Below are 16,627 nucleotides of genomic sequence, written 5' to 3' on the forward strand. Positions count from 1 at the left end.
TAGGGATCGATTGCTCTGATCGTCAATGATGGCATACATTTTTACTGCCTTCTCTGGTTGCCCTTCTGGTAAACTCTGATTAGGCATATCCTGGCACAGCATTTATCACTTTGGCTCTCCCTACATACCTCTGAGCATGAGCAGGAGACAGCCGTGGTAGAATTGGCGTTATTCTGTGGCTCCCCGCCATGGCTTGTGGCCGGACTAGAGGTAACTGCGCCTGCTGGATCGCTCGTGGCTGAGGTTGGATGCAAAGCTGATGGGTGTTTGTCACTATGACACTCTTCACACTTAATGGCAAATTTACAGTCCTTGGCCATGTGTTCCAATGAGGCATAGCACTTGAAACATACCCCAAGTTCGCTGAGGATTTTCTTGCGCTCCTGCATGGTTTTGGACCTGAAGCCTCTACATTTATTCAGTGAGTGCGGTTTTTTGTGAATGGGACACTACGATTGAAAGACTTATCTCTCGATGGAATAGTGTACTGTTTATCGGCAGTTACTGCAGATGGTGGCAGGTTAGTCTTTCTGACCCTTATAATGCTCCTCAAGTGCTTGCGTCTATGTGAGACACTTTCATACCTTGATGACGGTGTTGCTGGAGCTGTAGTGTTAGACTCCAGGAAGTCTAGGCTAGGGTCGTTCCTCATTTGGGCCTGTTCGTCGACAAACTTGCAGAACTGATTGAACGGAGGAAAGGTGACATCATGTGACCTTTTGTACGTGGAAACGCATACTGCCCACTTCTCTTGCAGACTATGTGGCAGCTTTGAGACGATTGGGTTCACCCAATGGGCAGTGTCCAGGTAGCATAATCCAGACAGGCAAGGGTCTCTTTTTGCGAGTTCCAGTTCCATAAGCAGATCGCTTAAGTCCAGAAGCTTGCGGGCTTCCTTAAGGTTGATCCTTGGAATGTTCTGCAGTCTCTTAAATAGGGACTTTTCTATGGCTTCAGCGCTGCCATAGGTTCTTTCGAGTCTCAGCCAGGCAGCAGCGAAACCTGCTTCAGCTTGCCCCACGTAGACAGTCCGAAGACTTGATACGGTTTGTGGAGTCAGGACCCAACCATTTTACCATGAGGTCGAGCTCCTGTTCTACAGATAGTTTGAGGTCAGCAATGGTGGCCTTGAAGGTTGCTTTCCAGGCTCTGTAGGTCTCCGCACAGTCGTCAAACTTTGAGAGGCTGGTGCTGATTAGCTCTTTGCTCACCATAAACCAGGCTAACTCGGACATGTCCGATCCTTCACACCTTGTTACCGTGTAAGCTTGTGTTGCCTCTCGGGCGTATAAGCTGTGTGGCGTGGAAGGGTGAATTGTTCCCGGGTAAAATGATGTTGCTGCAGGGTTGAGCTGCGGTTTAACCTCTGGAGATTTTGATGACTGCAGCTTGAACTGTGGAGATGGACTGGAATGCGTCTTGTGATCGTCTTGTGATGATTGCTGCACCTGAGGCGACACATTATGGCGTTGGTCTTGGGTCTCTACGGATGCTGTGGGTAACACTGGCACCGTAAGTTGGGCTGACTTGGACGTTTCCACATTGTTGGGTTGAACGTCGCTGGAGAAGGTGTGTGCTGCAGATATCTGTTTCTGCACGTAGTCACTGGTACGGACAGCTGGGTCCTCTTCTTCCAGTAGTGGTAGGCAAATCGAGTCGAGGTTTTGATTCAATGCTTGCTCAAGTATTTTTACTTCAGCTAATGCGATTTTTTCCTCCATTTCTGTTTGAAGAATCTTTGCCCGAGCTCTGCTTCTGTTTGAAGGATCTTTGCTTGGGCCTCTGCTTTTGCTTTCTTAGCTTCTGCCTCTGCCTCTGCTTTCTTGCTTTCTGCCTCTGCTTTTGCTTTCTTGGCTTCTGCCTCTGCTTTCTTGCTTTCTGCCTCTGCTTCCGCTTTCTTTTCTGTGTAGGAGCGTCTTAGTTTTGATCGCTCTGCGTTTAAACAGGCCTCTAGGATTCTGTCGCTGAGGGCTGAAGTTCTTGAGCAGGATGATTTGTATGACCGAGAAGAGTGCTTTGATGAACCTGACCTGTGAGATCCAGCTTCTTGCAGATAAGCGATACGGAGCTCCGCTTTACCTTTGGCATCTTGCACAGTGGCATCCCTTTCTCTTTCTGTGGAATCTACTTTGCTTAATTCTGATGAGGCTTCATCAATTTTAGAGTCCCTTAGGAAGGCAATGTACCTTGCGGACACTCTCTTGTATCTTCTGTGGGCCGTGTCTAGCAGTTTTATAGTGTCCTGTAGACTCGCTGCATCATTTTTGAGACATTGGATGCTTGACATGAGGGAGGTGACTCATTCCCATAGGTTGTCCATGTTGTCATTGAACTCATCCTTTGTACTGTGATAGTTTTCGACAGCCTTTATGGATGGTTTGACAGAGCGTCTTCGTCGTGAGTCTTGGTCTGTTTCTGAAGCTGGCTCTGTTTCCCCCTCTTCATAATGGACAGTATCGGGTAGTATTTGCTCTGTTTCAGCAGTGGGAGACTGTGCAGGGTCTTTTTCAGCCATTTGTCTCTTTAAGAAACTTTTGAATTGGGGGCTGGAAATCGCAGTGCAGCTTAGTTAAGACGTCCTGATGAGATTCCCAATGTGTTTTTAGAGAATTGTGGGGTTTTGCAGTCCGACAATCTGCAGCGATGTATAATATACAGAGAGTCTCTATGCACAATGCGGTCTGGGGTGACACTGCAGAGCTTCTTAGCAGAGCAGGGCTGCAGTATGTGAACAGGCAGACGGGTTAGGATATAAGGGTGATTTTTGTCGGGCTTCAGGCTGTGTGCCCACGTTGCATTTTTGTAAGCGTTTCCGCAGCGTTTGTGCCAGATCAGACGCTGCAGAAACGCTTACAAGATGCTTCCAATTAATTTGCATGCATTTTTGGCTTTTTTGTGCCAATGCATGCGTTTTTAACCGCTCAGGAATCGCTTAGTGGCTACAAACGCAGCATGCTCATTAATTTCCGCATAGCTGAGCATTTTTAGCATTCCCCCAATGTTCCCAGAAAACGCTTGTCAAAACGCACGGCTTTTTGGCAAAAACCGCGCAAGAATCGCGCGGAAAAAGACGCGCATTTTCTGGGAAAGGGGATGCGATTCCTGAGCGTTTAAAAACGCTAGCGTGGGCATATATGACGCTTACCACTAGCTGTTCGATAGTGGGACACCTCGTGTGCAACACTGGCAGATGCGGATGGAGTGCTCGTGCGACTGCACTCTGTGGACGAGCTTTTGCTTCTGGAGGAGGAGGATGAGGGTCGAACGCCTACAGCCAACTGTTTCCTATACTGTAGGCTAGGCAGCACTGTCTCAAAGCCGCTGTCCCCTGTGGACCCTGCATCCACCACATTAACCCAGTGCACAGTGATGGACACGTAACGGCCCTGGCCATGCCTACTGGACCATGCATCTGTTGTGAGGTGCACCTTTCCACTCACTGACTGCTTGAGTGCATGGACAATGCGGTCTTTCACATGCAGGTGGAGGGCTGGGATGGCTTTTCGAGAAAAGAAGTGCCAACTGGGTAGGTCATAGTGTGGTACTGCGTAGGCCATGAGCTTGCGGAAAGCTTCGCTTTCAACTAACCGGTAGGGCATCATCTCTAACGAGATTAGTTTGGCAATGTGGGCGTTCAAACACAGTGTACGCGGATGAGAGGATGTGTACTTTCTTGTCCTACTCAGAGTCTCTGGTAGGGTGAGCTGGACTTGAGAGCTGCATATGGTGGAACTAGCGGTGGACATGGCGGACTGAGAGAGGGTTGGTGATGGTGTTGGTGGTCTTGCTGATGGCCTGATTCAGTCTTTTGTAGCAATAACATTGTGATTCCCTGACTGCTTTGGCCTTGCGACGACACCTCAACATTTGCTGCTGGTGGTGTGCTAACCAGTGGGCTTACAGTGGGGGAAGCGATGTAGCGTTGCTGACTACCTTCATTCGGAGCAGGTGCACATGTGGTACATGAGGTTTGGTAGTCCGTCCACGCTTGCAAGTGCATGGTGGTTAAATGTCTAAGCATGCAACTGGTATTCAAATTTCTCAGATTTTTCCCTCGGCTAAAGGTCTTTGTGCACTTCTTACAGATACCCTTTGCCTGATCATTAGGATTTTGTTCAAAAAAGTGCCACACTGCACTTTTCCTAGTATGGAAGACATTTTGAGGCCTTGCACGCTGTGCTAATTTGACCGTCTGGCCAAGCTGTCCTGCAACTCTTTTGGTTTTTGTAACCCGTTTTTGGACTGCTATGGGCCTGCCAGATAACAGCTGTTGCGATGTCGATGCCTGCTGCAGATCCTCCTCCTCCTCGTCTTCTGAGCTATTGGCAGCGGCACCCTCTTCCCCCAATGGATGCCAATCTGGGTCAACAACTGGGTCATCCATCACCTTCTCTTCAATTTCATGTGCACCTTCCTCTGTGTCACCGTGTAAGATGGTATAGTATGCGGGAAGGGGCACCTGAGTTTCATCAGGGTCAGATTCTGGCTCAGTACACTGCGAGGACAATGTAGTGCTCTGAGTGAATGTACCAGCAGAAAAATCTAGCAGTGGCTGTGCATCAGTGCACTCCATGTCAGATTCATCTTGGACTGGGGAATTCACGATTTGACTTGATAACCCAGGCATGGTATGTGAAAAGAGCTCCATAGAGTAATCTGTAGTGTGGCCTGCCGCATCCTTCACTTTTGTTAGGGGTGAAGGACACAAGGAATGGTGTTGTTCCTGACCAGGAGCCTCCACTGACGACTCAGTGCTTTTATTTTTTGAAACTTCAGAAGAGAAGGCAATAGAACTGGAGGCTGTGTCAGCAATGTAAGCCAAAACTTGTTCCTGAAGCTCCGGCTTTAAAACCGGTTTACCTACTCCCAGAAAAGGGAGCCTTCGAGGCCTTGTGGAGCCAGACAATGACGCAGGCTCAACACCTCCTGCCTTAGGTGCTATTGTGCTTTTGCCACTATCAGCAGGTGCACCACCACCATCAGTACCAGCTGGCAACCCCCGCCCACTTCCACGGCCTCTTCCACATATTTCCTCATTTTTGGGAAAATGTACCCAAAATACCACCAGCTATATGGTACTGTAAAACAAGGTACAAGGTGTATATAGTATTGGGGAGAATTTGAATCTCCCTAGAGATTTTAGGCGGCTGAACTATTATCTCAGGCCCACTATAGATTACACTTCAATGTAACAGGCTGAAATTGGCTGGTGTATGACAAGGTACAAGGTGCATATAGTATTGGGGAGAATTTGAATCTCCCTAGAGATTTTAGGAGGCTGAACTGTTATCTCAGGCCAACTAAAGATTACACCTCAATTTAACATGCTGAAATAGTCTGATGTATGACAAGGTACAAGGTGTATATAGTATTGGGGAGAATTTGAATCTCCCTAGAGATTTTAGGAGGCTGAACTATTATCTCAGGCCCACTATAGATTACACCTCAATTTAACAGGCTGAAATTGGCTGGTGTATGACAAGGTACAAGGTGTATATAGTATTGGGGAGAATTTGAATCTCCCTAGAGATTTTAGGAGGCTGACAATGATGCTCTCAGTCCAAGTATGGCAGCAGGCAGCCTAATAAGCAGGACTGCTGCACACAAAAGTGTGGAAAAATGAACGCTTGGCAACTGCAGAAAAGAGGAAGAAAAGTATTTTTGCTTTTAAAAAAGCAGTTTGCACAGCAGTGTGCGAACAGTAATGCAGCAGGGAGCCTTATAAGGCAGCCTAATAACCAACACAGCTGATGCACAAAAATATATCCTCCCCTGTTGTTCTGCCCAGCCACATAATTGCTGTCTAGAAGGTCTAGTCATTTTTTATGTCTTCGATTATTACAGACATTGTATTTTTGTGTGCATTAATCCTTCATATATTTCATACTGTAAGGTAACAGCACCACCTGCTGGCCGTTTAATGCATAGCTTCTAGTTTAATTTGCAATGTATTGTGGGATTGTTCCTGTTACATCATAGTCTTGTTTATGACACTTTGAGGGGAACAGCAGCCATTATTCCTCCATGTGTCTTAGGAGAAACTACACCATTCGTGTTCTTCATGCTTCTTAAACAGCCTGCTCTAAGCATAGTTGTTTCACCCTTTCCTGTCACATCTGCAATCAATAATAGGTTACAATTTTACAGCCTCTTTTCTTAAAGAAGACAGGGGGTTTAGCTACATGTCTCATTGCACACCCTGCTAACGTGTATGAGGACAGTATACCTGTCACTGCACACAAACTGTTGTGTTGTACAGTGAAAATCGCTACCAGCAGAAGCAGTTTTGTTTTCTTCTTCCCTGCCTAACGCTCTCCCTTATTCAGAATCAGCAGCAGCAACCTCTCCCTATGCTAAGATCGGCAGAAGTAAGATGGCGGTCGGCGTGCATGCCCTTTTATAGGCCCTGTGACGCCACATAAAGCCAGCCAATCACTTGCATGCCCTTCTCAAAGATGGTGGTGGCTGCTGTCCATCTCATCGCGTTGCCCACAGTGTGCGTCTCCTCCATCATTGGTTGAAAAAGGGCGCTGGAAGCATCATTTGAAACACGACTTTGGCACTCTGGTCGACGACCTCATGGCCAACCTCATGCTATGGTTGGATTTCGTTTCATGAAACTCGAATTTAGCGAAAGTCGGCGACTTATGAATTTGACCGACCCGTTCCACTCAACTCTACTCCTAAGTACTTTTATAAAAATACACATTCTTTTTATTATTACACACCTGTGCAAATATCAAAACTTTGGGTAATTTTCTGCTTAATAAACATTCCGATATTATACTATGCATCATATCTGTTTTCTATCAAATACAAGTAGTCATATGCTATACTTTAAGTGCGTCATAATAGTGCAAGTATAGTAACCTTTTTATTAGGTACATTCAGATTTATTTGAGGTAGTGTCCATGATACTCTCCCAGCCGGGGTATATTCTAGTGTCCTTTGTGCTGTATGGAGGACCCGCTCAAAACCTCCAACGTTGGTCTTGGGTGGGCTGCAAGACATAGTTGGTCTCCCCCTTGGACCTCCTATATTCAGCCACACCAAACTGGTTTTTGTTCTGTGGTCATCCTTTTGAAAAGTAAAGTTTTAGTCTCCTTGTAAAACCAAGAAGAAGCACCTAAATAGATGCTGAACTATATACAATGCAGTTTGTGGACCATTCACCTTTCATGATCACTCAGTCTGTTCCTTAATGGTGCCTAATCAGAGGCATAGCTAGGGTTTTGGTTCAGGGGGGGCGAAACTTCTGAGTGGGCACCTAAACAGAGAACCTCAGCAGATGACCGCGCTGTTGCCAAAAATAATAATAATAATCTTTATTTTTATATAGTGCTAACATAATCCGCAGCGGTTTACAGTTTGCACACATTGTCATCACTGTCCCTGATGGGGCTCACAATCTAAATTCCCTATCAGTATGTCTTTGGAATGTGGGAGGAAACCGGAGTACCCGGAGGAAACCCACGCAAACACGGGGAGAACATACAAACTCCTTGCAGATGTTGTCCTTGGTGGGATTCAAACCCAGGACTCCAGCGCTGCAATGCTATCCACTGAGCCACCGTGCTGCCCATATATAAACTATATATATATATATATTCCATTATTGCGGCATCAGCGCAGCCCCTTAGTGCGCACCGCAATAATGGATGAGAGAGCATCACATGACGCTCCCTCTCCCATCGTTACCCTCTTCCTCTGACACACAGTGGGTGCGCGATGACGTCACTTCATCGCGTCCCAGCTATGTGCTGGTCTGACTGCAGCACAGCTCCTGACATCAGAGCAGAGCTGCCGCCGAAATCAGTGTGAGAGCGTGGAGAAGAGGCGAGTATAGTTTTTTTTTAAATTTATATAGTGAGCCCTGGTTGCATGGTTATGATATCCGGTATGGGGGGGCAGCAGCATGATACCCGTATGAGCGGGGGCAGCATGATACTCCGTATGAGGTGGGTAGTATGATACCCTGTATGAGGGGGGGCAGCATGATACCCCGTAAGATGGAGGGTAGTATGATACCGGTCGTTAGGAGGGGCAGCAGGATACCCCATATAAGGGAGGGCAGCATGATACCCCATGAAGGGGGCAGCATGATACCCTATGAGGGGGGCTGCATTATATTCTGAAAGGGCTATATTATATTCTTTGGGGGGCTGTATTATACCATATGAATGGGGCTACATTACAGAGAAAGAAAGAAAGAAGAGAGAGAGAAAAAACAGAGAGAAAGAAAGAACAGAGAGAGAAAGAGAGGAAAGAAAGAACAGAGAGAGAAAGAAAGAACAGAGAGAGAGAGAAAGAAAGAACAGAGTGAAAGAAAGAAAGAACAGAGAGAGAGAAAGAAAAGATTATAAAAAGAAAGAAAGATTAGAGAGAAAGAAAGAAGGGAAAGAAAGAAATTACAGAGCTAAAGAAAGAATAGAGAGAGAGAGAAAGGAAGAGGGGAAAGAAAGAAAGAGCAGAGAGAAAGAAAGAACAGAGAGAGAAAGAAAGAACAGAGAGAGAGAGAAACAGAGAGAAAGAAAGATTCTATAAAGATACTATAGTAGCCCAGCTCCCATTGTAGTGCCCACCTGAGCCTCCTGGAGCAGGACATATCATGATCTGCTCACATGGCCGACATCCCCGAGTCCAAGGCGATCCCGCTGTCCGCGCTGTCGGAGGAGACAGTGATGGATCTGAAGCATTCTTTGAAGTGCCTCCATGGTTCCGTCACAATTTCCTCCCGGAATTACCTAATTTCCGGTCAGCTTCCAGCATGTCACTTCCGGTGGAACGTCACGTGCGAATTTTAAAGTGCTCCTCGGGGCTCTGTTGTGTATTCCTGTGTCCGCGGGAAAAGTAAGCTCCCGACCAGGGCAGACTCTCTCTCAAAATCGAGACGGTTGGGAGGTAAGAATGCTCCCCACCATACACCTTGAACACGCATATCTCCGCACACGTCATACACACACGGTTCCGCTTTCTATGCCTTGTACACACATGGCTCCACTCCGTACACCTCGCACACACACGGCTCCACTCAGTACACACATGGCTTCACTCCGTAGACCTCGTACACATGCGGCTCTGCTCCTTTCACCTTGTACACACGTGCCATGCTCTGTACACCTTGTACACACATGGCTCCACTCCGTAAACCTTGTACACATGCAGCTTTGCTCCATACACCTCGTACACACGCAGTTCCACTCTGTACACCTCGTACACACACGGCTCCGGTCTGCACACCTCGTAAACACGCGGCTCCGCTCCATACCTCGTACACACGCGGCTCCGCTCCATACCTCGTACACACGCGGCTCCACTCCGTACACCTCGTACACACGTGGCTCCGCTCCGTACACATCGTACACAAGCGGCGCCTCTCCGTACACCTCATACACACGCGGCTCCACTCCGCACACCTCGTACACACATGGCTCCGTACACGTCGTACACACGTGGCTCGTACACACACGGCTCTGCTCCTACACCTCGTACACAGGCGGCTCCGCTCTGTACACATCGTACACTGGCAGCTCCACTCCGTACACCTCGTACACAGGCGGCTCCGCTCCATACACCTCGTACACAGGCGGCTCCGCTCCATACACCTCGTACACACGCGGCTCTGCTCCGTGCACCTCGTACACGTGGTTCTGCTCCGTACACCTCGTACACAGGCGGCTCCGCTCCATACACCTCGTACACAGGCGGCTCCACTCCGTACAACTCGTACACATGCGACTCCGCTCCATACACATCATACACACGCGGCTCTGCTCCATACACCTCGTACACATGCGGCTCTGCTCTGTACACCTCGTACACATGCGGTTCCGTTCCGTACACACTCGGCTCCACTCCGTACATACACGACTCCGCTCCGTCCACCTCGTACACATGCGGCTACACTCCGAACACCTCGTACCCACGCGGCTCTGCTCCGTACACCTTGTACACGTGCAGCTCCGCTCCGTACACCTCGTACAAACGCGGCTCCGCTCTGTACACCTCGTACACACACGGCTCCGTACACGTCGTACACACGCAGCTCGTACACACATGGCTCCGCTCCGTACATCTCGTACACAGGCGGCTCCGCTCCGTGCACATCGTACACAGGCGGCACCGCTCCGTACACCTCGTACACAGGCGGCTCCACTCCGTACACATACACACGCGGCTTCGCTCCGTACACCTCGTACACATGCGGCTCTGCTCCGTACACCTTGTACACAGGCGGCTCCACTCCGTACACCTCGTACACATGCGGCTCCGCTCCGTACACCTCGTACACAGGCGGCTCCAGTCCGCACACCTCGTACACATGCGGCTCCGCTCCGTACACCTCGTACACACGCGGCTCCGCTCCGTACACCTCGTACACACGCGGCTCCGTTCCGTACACCTCGTACAAATGCGGCTCTGCTCCCTACACTCCGTACACCTCGTACACACGCGGCTCCGCTCCGTACACCTCGTGTCATGGTTACGACATGGTTAATGTCCTGTTCTCACAGGGTTAACTTTTGCCGGCCTCTCTTTGGATCTGGGAGGGGTATTTATACTCACTCCAGACTAGGATGCCCGGTCAGCTATACTGTTATTCTGGCTATGTGTCTGACCCCCCTGGTGTGCGTGGATACTGCATTGCTTGTTTAATTCCGGTGTATGACCTGGTCTGTCCCCTCACTCTGAGCTCCGTCTCTCGTTTTGGTACTATTGTCTTCTCCGCTTCTGACCTCCTGGCTTGGCTATTGTTACTCCGTTACAGTTTGTCCCTATTGTACCATCCATTGCCCATTCTGGTTTTCTGATCTATTGCTACGTCCTGACTATTCGCTCTGTCTAGCCCTTTGGTACTGTCCTGCTATCTCATGGTTTGACCCCAGCTTGATCTGGTTTCTGTCTCTGTCTACGCTCCTTGGTAACTTGTCCCGTAGTTATCTTTCTAGGAGTTTCCCTGCAGCTCCTAGCTCTGTGGAGCTTAGGTCACGCCCCCAGCAGTCACGTGCTTCAGGTCCTGATAGTCTGAAGCACGCATCGTCACCGCTGCTGTCCCACTACACAGGTATCTTTGAGCATTGTTTTTGTACTCAGGACACGCGCACTGGCTCAGTGAGCAAGCAAGTGCAGTGCGGTGTTCCTGACATTATAGCTGACCTTTTCAGTTTTTTTTTCCTCTGAAGGAAAAAAAAAAAGTGTGTTATCCTCATGGATCCCATACAAGCTTTGGCTGATCAGGTCAAGCACCTGACCCAAATGTTCCACAAACTCAATGTGGAACAGCGCACGATGGCCCATACCCAGCAACAGTTGGTGGATACTGTGCAGGGGGCTGTCGCTGCAGGGGCTCCTAGTGCAGGGGATAGAGATGTGTCATTGGCATCCCCCGAATCTCTAGACCCTTTCTCAGGGGATAAAAGGGAGTTCAGGTCTTTCAGAAAAGGATGCCAGCTTTTTTTTTCTCTGAGGCCCCGCTCCTCCGGGGATGAGTTCCAGAGGGTGGGGTCGTCATTTCCCTACTTCGGGGGGCTCCACAGGCATGGGCTTTCTCTCTCTCTTCCTCTGCTCCTGAACGTATGTCTGTGAATTTGTTCTTTGAGGCTCTGGGGTACATTTATGATGAGCCTGATAGAGTGCATCTGGCAGAGGATATGGTGATGAGTGTGACACAGGGAAGGCACTCTGCTGAATGGTTCTGCTCAGAGTTTAGATGTTGGACGTCCGAAGTATCATGGAACGATGCTGCCCTGAGGGGATTGTTCCGCAGGGGCCTGTCTGACCATCTGCAGGATGCTCTGGCATTACATCCTCCTCCTGATACCCTGGAGGACGCCATGATGCAGGCGATCCGTATGGACCGGAGACTCCACGCTAGAGGAATGATGCAACAAGAGTCTCCCTTGTACCCCAAATTGTGTGACGCTGCACCTGTATCTGAGCCCATGGAGGTTGGGTCAGTCTCGGTTAAGGAGAAAGAGAGAAGGCTCCGTAGAGACAATCTATGCTCTTACTGTGGAGCCTCTGGACATTGGAAAAGGAATTGCCCCTCCTGCCCTTCTTCAGAGAAATGACTGAGTCTGGGCAACAATCGAGGAGGTTGACCAGACTCCCTGGTACATTTTTTCTCACGCACAAAAATGGTGCTCCAGGTTGAATTGGAACTTGCTGGCGGTCCTGTTATGACCACTGCCTTTGTTGACTGTGGTTCCTCCATTAATCTGATTGATGCCCAAGTTGTGACTCTTAAGATAAGGACAGACAGGTTAAAAGACCCTGTTAAAATTGTGGCTGTGGATTCATCCCCTCTTACCCGGGATGGAATTTGTTTTATGTCTGAAGTTTTTTTCTATGAAAGTGGGTTCCACTCATGTGGAAAATTTAAGTTGTTTCATTATGAATAATCTGGCTGCAGGACTGGTATTGGGAATGCCCTGGTTGCAACGCCACAATCCTCTTATTGATTGGGTGAAGGGGGAGATCACCCGATGGGGATGTAATGATAATGGTCTGTGTTGTTACCCGGTTCCTTTTGTCAATCCGATAAAATCTGTATCTGTGTCATCTGTCGGTCTGGAGGGTATTCCGGAGTACCTGAAAGACTTTGAAGATGTGTTTTCCGAAAGCGAGGCTGAGGCGCTCCCACCATATAGACCATTTGATTGTGCTATCGATTTAGTACCTGGAGCCAAATTACCCAAGGCTCGTTTGTTTAATTTGTCCGGGCCTGAGCGCCAAGCTATGAAAGAGTACATCAACGAAAGCCTTCGAAAGGAGCAAATTCGGCCCTCGGTCTCACCCGTGGCAGTGGGGTTTTTCTTTGTAAAGAAAAAAGATGGTGGGTTGCGACCGTGTCTCGACTTTCAGGAACTGAACAAAATTACTGTTAAGAACACATACCCTCTCCCGTTGATTCCTGATCTATGCAACCAACTCACGGGGGCCAAATAGTTTTCTAAGCTTGATCTACAAGGGGCTTATAACCTTATAAGGATCCGGGAGGGGGACAAATGGAAAACAGCGTTCCTGACAACTGAGGGGCTGTTTGAAAACCTGGTTATGCCCTTCGGCCTCACTAACGCTCCTGCTGTTTTTCAGAACTTTATTAATGTTGTCTTTTCTGACTTGATTGGACGTTATGTAGTAATTTACCTGGATGACATCTTGATTTACTCTGAAGACAGTCAGTCACACATACACCATCTACGTACGGTTCTTATGAGACTCCGGGAGAACCATTTGTATGCTAAGCTGGAGAAGTGCTCATTTTTTATGCAAGAACTATCTTTTCTGGGTGTAATTATATCCGGGGAGAGATTCCGCATGGATCCAGGGAAGGTTCAGGCCATTCCAGATTGGGTGCAGCCTCATGACCTGAAGGGGTTGCAGCGATTTCTGGGCTTCACTAATTATTATAGGAAGTTCATTAAAGGGTTCTCGCAGGTGGTGAAACCCTTGACGGACCTCACTCTTAAAGGGGCAGATGTAAAAAATTGGTCCGTGGCCGCAAAAAATTCCTTCCTTACATTAAAGAAGTGTTTTACTACAGCCCCTGTGTTGGTACAACCCGATTCGTCAAGACCTTTTATCGTCGAGGTCGACGCTTCGGAGGTGGGAGTGGGGGCAGTATTGGCACAGGGCCCCCCTACCCTGACTAACCTCAAACCCTGTGCCTTTTTCTCTAAGAAGTTCTCTTCGGCCGAGAGAAACTATGATGTCGGTAACAGGGAATTGTTAGCAGTTAAATTGGCCTTCGAAGAATGGAGGCATTTTTTGGAGGGGGGCCGCTCATCCCATTACGGTCATCACTGATCATAAAAACCTAGCCTATATCGAGTCTGCTAAGAGATTGACCCCCAGACAGGCTCGGTGGGCACTTTTTTTCTCGATTTCATTTTACCATCACGTTCCGACCAGGGTCTAAAAATATAAAGGCGGATGCCTTATCCCAAAGTTTTGATTCTGTGTCCCCTCCAGAATCTCCTTCCTCCATTCTTCAACCGGGAGTGGTTGTAGCCGAAATCTCCTCTGAGCTACAGAGAGAGATTCTGGAAGCACAAGGCACAAGCTCCCAGGAATAAACCCCCAGGTAAATTGTTTGTACCCGAACAATTCCGTCTCACACTCCTTCAAGAATTTCATAATTCTGTGTTAAGTGCACACCCTTTTATTGCAGCTACCCGGGGGCAGTAGCTAGGGGTTTTTGGTGGCCCTCTATGGGTACTGATATAAAAAGGTTTGTGAATACTTGTGGGGTGTGTGCTCGCTCTAAAAGCTCTCAGGTCCGGCCGGCCGGGGAATTGGTGCCTTTGCCAATTCCGGATAAACCATGGACACACCTGTCCAGGACTTTATCACTAATCTTCCATCTTCCAAGGGCAACTCAGTGGTATGGGTAGTGGTTGATAGATTTTCTAAGAAAGCCCACTTTGTGCCATTACCTGCATTACCATCTGCTGAAACCTTGGCCTGCTTGTTTACACAGCACATTGTTCGGCTGCATGGAGTGCCTGTGAACGTGGTGTCGGACAGGGATGTGCAATTTGTGGCCAGGTTTTGGAGAGCGTTTTGTATGAAGTTGGGGGTCACGTTGTCATTCTCCTCTGCCTATCATCCGGAATCCAACGGACAAACTGAACGCACCAACCAGTCATTGGAGCAGATTTTGAGATGCCTGGCCTCCTCCAGACAGGAAGAATGGTGTGAGGTTTTACACATGGCAGAATTTGCATTCAACTGTCGGATTAATCAGTCTACCGGACAGTCTCCCTTTCAGGTCAATTATGGGTTTGTTCCGCAGTTTGGGGAATTTTCCCTGATGGATTTGGATTGCCCTGGTGCCCAGGGGATGGTACAACAGTTAAAAACCCTCTGGAAGGAGGTGCAGGGGAACATCTCCAAAGCCCAGAAGAAGTTCAAACATTTTGCAGACAGGAGGAGGGGGGTGGTTCCTGCGTTGACAGTGGGGGAAAAAGTCTGGTTTTCCACCCGTAACATCAAACTTAAAATACCCTCTATGAAGTTGGGCCCCAAATTTATTGGCCCTTACAAGATTGTAGAGGTGATCAACCCGGTGGCATACAGAATACAGTTGCCCACCTCCTTCAAAATCTCTAACGTCTTCCACAGGTCCCTATTAAAACCTGTGGGGACAGTTAGAGAAGATCCTCATCCGTGGCTCCACCAGTGTTGGTAGAGGGTCAACTGGAGTACAAGGTAGGGCGCATCGTTGATTCATGGTGGGTGCGCCGGAGACTTCAGTACGTTATTCATTGGAAGGGATATTCTGTTGAGGATCGGTCATGGGTTCCGGCCAGTTCGGTGCACGCTGATCGACTGGTGCGGGCTTTTCATGCCAGATACCCTGAGAAACCTGAGGGTCCAATGGCCCCCCATTAAGAGGGGGGTACTGTCATGGTTAGGACATGGTTAATGTCCTGTTCTCACAGGGTTAACTTTTGCTGGCCTCCCTTTGGATCTGGGAGGGGTATTTATACTCACTCCAGACTAGGATTCCCTGTCAGCTATACTGTTCTGGCTGTGTGTCTGACCCCACTGGTGTGCGTGGATACTGCATTGCTTATTTGATTCCCGTGTATGACCCGGTCTGTCCCCTCACTGTGAACTCCGTCTCTCGTTTTGGTACCATTGTCTTCTCCGGTTCGGACCTCCTGGCTTGGCTATTGTTACTCCGTTACAGTTTTTCCCTATTATACCGTCCATTGCCCGTTCTGGTTTTCTGATCTATTGCTACGTCCTGACTATTTGCTCTGTCTAACCCTTTGGTACTGTCCTTCTATCTCGTGCTTTGACCCCAGCTTGATCTGGTTTCTGTCTCTGTCTATGCCACTTGGTAACTTGTCCCGTAGTTACCTTTCTAGGAGTTTCCCTGCAGCTCCTAGCTCTGTGGAGCTTAGGTCACGCCCCCAGCAGTCACGTGCTTCAGGTCCTGAGAGTCTGAAGCACGCATCGTCACCTCTGCTGTCCCACTCCACAGGTATCTTTGAGCACTGGCTTTCTACTCAGGACACGCGCACTGGCTCAGTGAGCAAGTGCAGTACAGTGTTCCTGACACCTCGTACACATGCGGTTCCGCTCCGTACACATGCGGCTCCACTCCGTACACACACGGCTCGTACACACGCGGCTCTACTCCGTAAACCTCGTACCCACGCGGCTCTGCTCCGTACACCGTGTACACATGGCTCTGCTACATGCACCCTGTAAACCCCTCCTTAACCCACACATAAACTTCTCATCCAGCGCACCATGACAATCAGGACACTATCACAGCAGAGTCCTGCATAGACTAGTGCATACAGTCAGTGAGGCCTCTGATCATGTGACCTCGACTCCTTCCCTCCTGTGACCGCATCACAGGTCCTGTGGCCAAGAAGAGAAAAAGCGGCAGAGAGCAGGGAGATGATATTCTCCCTGCTCTGCCGCAGATACAGTTTACAGCAGTGTAGCTCCGGGTGGGCCCCCTCAGAGTGCGGGGCCCGAGGCCACCGCCCCCTCTGCCCCCCGGTAGCTACGCTACTGTGCCTAATTATATAAAACTAAACAGGTGGAACATTTTGACAAATACCCTACAGGGGTTAACTATGTACAAAACTTGCTGGATAAAGCT

Source organism: Dendrobates tinctorius, unplaced genomic scaffold (assembly GCF_039654945.1).
Source record: "Dendrobates tinctorius isolate UK_male_01 unplaced genomic scaffold, ASM3965494v1 ptg000028l, whole genome shotgun sequence".
Taxonomy (NCBI): domain Eukaryota; kingdom Metazoa; phylum Chordata; class Amphibia; order Anura; family Dendrobatidae; genus Dendrobates; species Dendrobates tinctorius.